The sequence below is a fragment of the Geospiza fortis genome, unplaced genomic scaffold (genome assembly GCF_000277835.1).
Source record: "Geospiza fortis unplaced genomic scaffold, GeoFor_1.0 scaffold147, whole genome shotgun sequence".
NCBI lineage: Eukaryota > Metazoa > Chordata > Aves > Passeriformes > Thraupidae > Geospiza > Geospiza fortis.
The window spans coordinates 2,167,241-2,175,903 of record NW_005054372.1 but is presented as its reverse complement, the minus strand read 5'-3'; positions in this window follow the sequence as shown (position 1 = coordinate 2,175,903).

The following is an 8,663-nucleotide window of genomic DNA, read 5'->3' as shown; positions in this document are numbered from 1 at the left end:
CAGAAGCTGCTGTCAGAAATTATAGTGTGTGTTCACCAGACTCCCTCTCCTTTTAAGTCAGAGTCTACATAATTTTTTTCAATTACCTTCCAACCACATATTGAACAGTATTGATGTATGTTTTTGCAACATCCTCCTTAATAATTAATTTCCCAGTCTCCATATTTATTTCAGAGGGATCTTCTTTACCATGGAGCCAAACTTTTCTGCACAATCACACTAATAAATGTTTTGACCTGCCAACTGTCCAGACCTCACTGCTCTGCCAGCAATGAATCTTCCCAAGTCAAACCCTGCAAATCTAGCTAACAGCATTACAAGCATAAAGAGCAAAGAGAAAGCTCTGCTTATGTCATATGTGCAATTTCTCTTTCACTCACATGCCAGAAAAAAGCCAAGAACACATTAAAAAAATATCAGCAGTTAAATCAAAAGTTGTGTGCATGAATTATACAAAAGAAGATTTCAGTCTGTTTGTTCCATTCATAAAATCTTTTGAGATCAAAAATAGCAATAATAAACAAAGGCATAAAATTTGCAGCTGTTTACATCATCTTCATTTCCTATAAGAAAATTGTCTTTCAGTCTTGGGCCTCCCACATATGGGAAGGAGCATTTAAGTTTTCCTAAAGACAGGAAAGAAGAGAAAAGTGTCCTAAGCAAACTGCTGAAAACAGAATTTAAGTGTCAAAACCACTGAGTAATAGAAGCTCTTCCTGCTATCATTTTTCACAGTATTCATGCAGTTTTTCTCCCTTTCATGCCTTGTTTTAGCAGCTAAAGGGAAGCACTCCAAAACAATATTGCAGTCTGTTCTGAAGTACTGTGAACCAGCTGTCGATCAGAGTTTGCCAAGCCAGTGCCATTTCTGTGTCCATCACTCTCGTATTGCTCTGCAATTCAAAAACAAGCCAGAGGTGTCTTCAGTGGTTACAAAAGCATCCATCAAAATGAGACAGGTCTGTGTGTCTCTGAGGTGATGCTTGCAGACAGGCTGGGAGATCTCTGTCATGGGTGGACATTCACCCCACAGCAGTGAAGCGCTGCAGATTCAACCTTTGGGAGAGGAGGAACAACAGGGACTGGAGCTGTTTGAGTGTCTTGGATGGAAATGTGAGCTGAAGCTGATACTCCTCTTTACAAAGCTCCTGTCAGAGGTACTCTCATGCTGTTTTCCTTCACTGTAAGATGCATCTTTTGAAGCTTCCACAGAGTAAAAGGAGTGGATGGGGAGGTTGCACTATACTTCCCCTGCTGTCTTTGTCTTCACAGCATCTTGGAGGAGAGATCCCCTTTGACATTTGTCTTTTCTGATGTCATGCAGTCTCAAGCTGTGCAGGCAAAGGGCTTCTCATTGACCTCCTTGGTGGGGAGCCAGACCTTAGTGAGGAGGTGCTCTGCCTCCAGCTGTCCCTCATGCTTAGGTGACACCAGAAGGGCTTCTCTGTAGTGGCTCTTTAGTGACTTTTTAGATCCTGGGTCCAGGTCTGTTTACATCAGAGTGTGAGAGCCTGGAAAAAGGGGTGGGGATGGTGGTTTTAGTTTGGTTTTCTTTCTCACTATGCTACTCAGTTTTTTGATTAACGATAACATTTTCACCAAGTCAAGTCTGCTTTGCAGATAGGCAAACCACACTTAGGGTTTGAATTTCCCTAAGTATTGGAGTTTTCAATAAAAAGATATTGTAATGATGAGGACAAAATTTTTTTGCCTATTTCATAAGCAGGTGTGAGATATCTTCTAATGAGCTGCTGGAAGTCCTATCAGCAAAAGCTACTGAAATAGATAAGAGATTGTTTTGCAGGGAGATGATGATAAAACTTTATGAAGTAAATTCTATCTAATGAGAAATATCAGACATGAATAGTTGTATTATGGTTTTATTATCCCTTCTCATCAGCCTTTCTTACAAGAACCAAGTTGGCACAGACTTGTTATCCAGGATAGTTCATGTTATCCAGGTTGGCCATAAGAAGTCTGGGCAGGTCATCAGGAGATCAGGGACATGGGGGTCTTTTGAGGGCAGGAAGGTGCTGAGGACTTTTACTGGCACAGCTGCCACCCAAGGGAAGTGAACAAACTGACCCAAGTGCTAACATCACTATTTGCCTGGGGAAAGAAGAAAAAAATGCACTTCTGAGGTGATATAACTGTGTTCACAGGTGAATTCTTGCTGGACTAACTGCAAATTGTTTCTTTGGCTGAGACAGTCAGAGCAGCAGAGAGGAATGCAGGAAATTCTGGTCTGGATCAGAGCAGTGGCCACCTCCGTGTAGTGTTTTTACATCACAAGCTCTTTTTGGGAAGGAGAATAAAGCCAGTGGTTGTGTCTGTCAACAAATATAATAAACTCTTGCCAGGGTTTAGTTCGGGGATGTCATCCTGTCCTGTCCCAGGGCTAGGACAGCACTGAGGGAGGTCCCCATGTGCCTCTGCATCCCTGTGCCCATGGTGCGAGTTCTCCTGGGTCTTTAAGAAATGCCATGAGCCTTTATTAACCCACAACACAGTTTACTCTTTTTTTCACTCATGCAGACAATCCTCTAAATGAACTCTATATTGGAAAAGGGTTTTTATATTTGTTAAATTTGAAATGTCACCAACCAGGACTCCAAAAATTAGAATGATCATTTGGAACTTCTCTTAATTTATACACACACACACTTGTGCATTCATATACTCACCCACACATGCACATATACATATATGGAGGCATATTTTTATAGAGTGGACATATAAACAATAATGGATCATAAGTTATGACATCATATACTAATTATTATTTTGCATGGCAATCAGAAAGATATTCAAGCCATTAGGAATAAAAAAGTAATATTTTCTTTATTTAATTTGGTTATTATTTCCAAAGACAATAAATTTTGTCAAATCAAATATCTTCAAAATTCATCTTCAAAAGCAGAGTCACAAAACCTAAGGTATTTTTCTTCATTAATTTTTTATCAGCTAAACTGAATGAAACATTGATGTTGCCAAAATATGAATATGTAATTTTTCTGCCAAAAATTAGCACTATTACATTAATGCAAGTGATTTAGTAAGTTCTTCTGTTTTTACTAAATACCAAACTTAGGCGGTTCACAAGGTGAAAGCCTTCAGTAAAAGAAATATTAATGAAATAAAAGGCAAAATCTGAGCAAGTTAAAGCAACAGTAAGCTTAGTGGTTAGGACTACCAGGAATCCAAAAAAGGAGAGACATGGCAGCTAAAATAACATTGTTTTGTGAATAATGCAGTGCTCAAGGCAACTCTTCTGCCCTTCAGTAGGTAATCATGAAATGAGAAGTTTGTTTTGACAAAATTTTTAATTTTTCACTAATATTAAGATATGAATGGAGAACAGACAAACTAACTTCAAAAACTGAATGCAAACCCATCTGTCCATAGGAAATAAATCACTGCAGTCAGTTGAAATCAATAACAAAACATTTGTCCCATTTTTGTAGAGAACTCATCAAAACCCATTTCTCATCAGAAGGCCACTTCATTTTAGGCAAAAGAATTGGACAAGTCCAAATTTTAAAATCTCAGAACCCCTGCTCAGCTATTCCAATTTGTTCACCAAAAGAATGCAGGATACCTTTCTTCTGATGTTAATAACACTCACTTAAATGTCTACTTGTCAGCTTGCTCAAAATCATCAGTCATGGCTTGCTCTGGGGAACAGCTCCTATTTCATTCTCTGCTGGGATTCACAAATTAGATTTTCCTCTGACTACCTCTCCTGAAAGGCTTGGTCCAGTCAGCACTCATGTTGCTCATCTGAAAGACTGCAGTATCTGTGTCAACTTGCATTTAAAACCCAGCTAGAGAAGGCAGAGCCTTCAATATCCCTCTGTTTAAAGTATAGCTGATACATCCTCAGCTCTTCCTTCCATAAAAAGTGCTTTAGGACCACATATTCTCTCTTATTGGGCTATTTTCTAGTTTCTGGGTAAGCTACTTGATATTTCTTAGGTTGCTTTTTTTTAAATAAATCATCGTATCAGAGAATCCTAGAATGGTTTAGGTTGGACAGAACTTACATTTCATCTTGTTTCAACACCCTGTCAAGGGCAAAGACACCTTCCACTAGAACAGGTTCCTCAAAGCCCCAACCAATCTGGCCTTGAACACTTCCATTTCTAAAGCTGAAATTTAAAAAATTATAAAAAAATATGCCATAGTTATTATCCCTGTCTTCAAGGGTTTCTCACCACTACTAAAGGGTATTAAATACATTTATCAGACTGCACATGTGAAGAGACCTGTGGAAGGCATCAACTCACTAGACTTTAATGCAAATATACACAACCAAGATATTAGCTCTAAGATCAGTTTGTAGTTAATGCAGATAATGATGCAAACACTTTCATAACAACTCTAGCCAGGCCCCAAGTTTCCAAAATAGTGGCAATTTCTGGTGCAATTCTTGGCGCACACAGAAAGATGAGGGTAGCTAACTGGAGAAATTCACTGACAAAATGGATAAATCTCTAGTCTTTACTGAGGTGAATTTTGAGGATCTCATCCTTTAAAGGTACTAGCAAATTCTACAAAGGATCATTTCATGTCATTTTCATATCAATTTATAATGTAGAAATATATATTTATTTATAAAACTTCTGTCAAAACCCCATTGCCAGTATGAAGCTTGCAGGAACGTGTAAGAGAGCAGAGCTCCATCTGGTTTCTGTTCAATCAAAAAAAGAAATAAGAGAATGGACCTAAGTCTCTGTGACTTACAATGATAATTTCTGACTGGCACTTAGTCTGAATCCCATAAATTTTACAAATTAGGAAGTATGTCTTCAAATATCTCATGAAGGTCCTAAAGAAGATGTTTGGAAAAGCATTTGACAGGTAGAAATGTTCTAAGGACACAGGGAAGATGTAAGAAACAATCTTTCCATTACATTGCTAGGGTTTGCAAAACCAAGTTTTCTTCTTGCAGAGGTACAGTGGTTGCTGTTTTTGCAGCTCTTCTTTGACAGAATGCTGAAGATGCTTAGCTTTCTTCACAGAAATATGATCATTGTAGACAGAAAAATCAGATAATTTAATCTGTTAGACACAGGGACAATAATCTGACCTAAAATATCTGCCCTGTAGATCTTAGCCTTTAAGTTTGTGGGAACAATCATGAACGCCAGTGTAACTTTCTACATAACCCAGCAGTCCAATCTCCAGCGTATGGTGAAAGGGAGGGGAGAGACTTCCCTAAAGGTTGTTGTCCAGTAATGCTATGTCCACATTCTCCCAGGCAAGTCCACACTGCTTCTACTCTCTCCACCCTCCTTTTATTCAGATTCTGCCCACTTCATTGATGGGAAACAACAGCAGCATAATACCACACATTCATTCCTCAGAAAGACCTGTCTGCTCAGGGATTTCTCAGAAATTCTCCATTACACAAAGAAATGCAGTTTAAGCATACTGGTGGAAATCTCAACTTGTGATCTTATGTAGAGGCATATGGTTCTGATGCACAAAAAACAGTGCCTCCTTTAAAATAACCCCTAAAAGTATTATATAGCAGTGGATGTCTTCATGAGTTATTTAAAGTCAATTTTCATGTTAAACTGTTGCCAAGTACTTTGCTCCAATTCTGTCTTGAGAGAGTGATTTTCATAGTTTGCAGATATTTTAATGTTGGCTTTCTTAGGATGATGTTATAATTTACTACCTAAATGAAGCTAAGCCCCACTGCTGAGTCTAGGGACAGCTTTCAGAAACTGTGATGCAGAAATCTCTCCAGTGGGAACTGGCCATTTACCCCTCACTGAACGTCAGTTTGAATGCTTTCTTGAGTAGGGATGGGCTCCTGGATTTTGGCAAAATGTGGACACGAAGCAGGTATGGCATCTTGGCCCCAAGACTGTGAGAAAGCTTTCAGGCTATACTAGACTATGTGATAGCTCTAAGTCTTACATTTCTTTGAAGATGCATCTGGAGCAAAGGTCAGGGACTCCTTTCCTCCTGCTGCTGCTAATATCCATTCAGCTCTTCTGCTGCTGTAAAATTGAGAAACTTGTGGCATGTCAAAAAGTGAAGGGGAATGAAAACTTTGAAGAACACAGTGCAGCCTTGCTAGAAAATTTCCAGTATCCTCATGTACTTAAAGGTAATTTGGGTAACTTATGACCACTTGGCATAGTAGCCATTAAATACATCCTCCACCCTTAACCATGGCTGATAATCTATTTGAATAGGGATGTAAATGCAGAGATTTGAAGCTGGAATAGCACAAGACTGTTTTCTTCTATTTAATCCATGCTAAAAATGCAAAAGGGTGGTGCAGGCATGCTCTTGACAGTTTGGTTTATAAAAATGAATGTTGTGGTTATGTGGGTGGGAAATACAATGAGGAACTGAGGACCAAAAGGGAAATGTCTCCTTGTTGAGGAATGCTTTTGCAATCTTGATTTTCTCTGTGTAAAGCTAACCTTGGAGTGTGCAGACTGAGAGTAGAGACCACACAACCCTTAGGAGCATATGGGAGTAGTCATGTGGACTCAGGAGTATTTGCTAAGATGCCCTAATAATCAAATGAAGTAGCTGAGCTGCCTTGTCTTGGTGGAGAATAGATTGGTTTCTTATGCCATTTACAAAAACAACACTGAACAGATTTTTTATTGTAATAATTTGAATTCAAATTCCTCCATCTTTCATCACTTTATGCATTTTATTTCTCTGTAGACAATTCCACACAGATAAACTCTGGAATATTAAAAGATATTGTACACATTCCTGGAGCTTTTCAAGTATCTGACTGTCTACATCAACACTGGCCTTGGAATGGTGGGCCAAGATATTGTGTCAGTTCCTATTTCCTTAGGCAGTGGTGGTGAGACTGGGATGCCTACCCTGGGTCAGTGTTGTTGAATGTGTTACACCAGAAAAGACATCCAAATGTGAATACTCTTATCTTAACTAGCAACATCAGTAGGAATAAGCCAGGAGAGAGTCTACTCAAAAGATTTGTGGTGAAAAACACCTTCAGAAGGAACTATATGCCACCATGACTACACAGGTATTCCTGATCTGCCCTGTCTTTAAAAGTGACATAGCTCTAAATATGAAGTCTGGTTCAAATGGGGTTTCCTTTGAAATTGCTATCTTCTTGAAGAAAATGTAAATGAAAAATGTAAAAGGACTCCCAGATCGGTATGAGCAAAGCAAATATCCTGGTGGCAGCAGAAAGTTGTAACAGCACAGAAGAGCACTGGTGAGCACACATAAATCTGTGAGCAGTGGAACCAAGGATGCCTGGTGTCCTATTGGTTTGTGACTCAAGGTAGAATTCCCAAGAGGATCCCCCATGTCCAAGCAGGGATAAACTTACTGTGAAGTCACCTTCTCAGCAGGAGCTTTAGCAGGATTGAGATCTTTCTCCGTCTCAGATTTTGATTGTAATTGACCGAAAGTCAAGTGGCAAGCAGAGATAATTGCATGAGCACATATGCACACACAAATTCCCACAAATTCATGTGTATCAAAGACTTTTACTGTAGAAACCAGCCTAATACTCTTGGAAATGCAAATACATCTGCCCCAGAATACTGGGATAGAGTCCTGCTCCCTCCTGGGCACAAGGGCACTCAGTTGCTGGGAATCTAAAACCCATCTAGAAGTGATGAATCATGTGTCTTAAACTTTACAAGCAGTGATAAATGCAGTAGAAGCCACTTAATTAGTCTATGATAAATTGCGTGCCAAATTAATTGTGATGATTGCCTAGGGGACAAAACCCAACTCGAGGCAGTTTGATGACTCCACAGTAATGGCACATTTAGTGAACACTGGAGAGTCTCTTTCCATGCCCTCTCTGCAGCTGTGGGAAGCTGAATCATAACATTTTAACTGCCAGCGATGCATTTCCTTGCACTAGCTTTGCCCCAATTTGACCTTTTCTTCATTTTATTCTAGTTAACTGAATCAATATTATCTTAATACAGTGTTTCCTTTTGTCCTCCCAGTAGCAGTGTCTGGCTATGCTGCAGATTTAAAGTGCAATCAATGAAATATTAAATGAGTGGAATGGGATTCCTTATCCCTCAGAGCAGTGGGTGGGAACTGGGAGGAAACACATTAAAGGTGAAGAAGTTACCTGAATGTTAAATCAGTGCAGATATAAAAGTCATGCTTCATAAATTTATGTAGAGAGCCTGGGAAGCATGACTATGACAAACAGGTTTGTACGTGTATGAGTGAAAAGGTAGTTTTAAAATGTTTGTGCTAAACTGGTGACAAAGACCATGCAGACATTGCTCTTTCAGTTTCAAAACAGCAAACAACTTCACAGGGCACAGTCAGGTCCCAAATGTGCCATCTGCCTGGTTGTGGTTTGTTTATTTTATACATGATTGAGTGTAGTGCTCATCTTGGTTCTTTTTACATAATCATGTTATGATAACCACATAATTAATGTTTTCAGTATTTAGGAGATAAATGAGATGAAAAAAGAGAGAGAGAAATATCTGATGCTTAGAAATTCTTCTCAAGTGCTCAGTAGAAGCCCAGATTTATTCTAGTCTATTAATCTATAATTTGTCATTTATAATGTTTAGAATTAGCTTACTAATTCTAAATAATTCTTCCTATAATTCTAAATAATTCTTACTATGACTCTAATTCTAAATAAAATTTAGAATTAGAGTTATAAT